This window comes from Erythrolamprus reginae, chromosome 6 (assembly GCF_031021105.1).
Source record: "Erythrolamprus reginae isolate rEryReg1 chromosome 6, rEryReg1.hap1, whole genome shotgun sequence".
Classification (NCBI taxonomy): Eukaryota; Metazoa; Chordata; class Lepidosauria; order Squamata; family Dipsadidae; genus Erythrolamprus; species Erythrolamprus reginae.
Window position 1 is genome coordinate 75,184,325 of NC_091955.1, and position 364 is coordinate 75,184,688.

Consider the following 364-nt stretch of genomic DNA (forward strand, 5'->3'; position numbering starts at 1 on the left):
TACATACATACATACATACATACATACATACATACATACATAAACAAACAAACAAACAAATAAAAAACCCACCCTGTTTTGCCTCAGAGAATTTCAAAATAAAATACTGTACTGTGTGTCTATAACAGTGAGCTCATAATAGGACAACTCTATCAATATCAACATGCCACTTAAATAGTTGAGCTAGTTTCAAACTAGATTTTGATTTTCTTTCTCTCTTCCTTACTCCCATTCTTTTTCTTTCTCTTTTCCTTCCTCTCTTTTTTCTATCTGTTTCTCTCTCTTCCTCTCTTCCTTTCTCTCTCCTTCCCTCTCACTCTTTCCCTCTCGGCTTCTGGGCAGGTTTGGAAAACTCTGAGTTGAT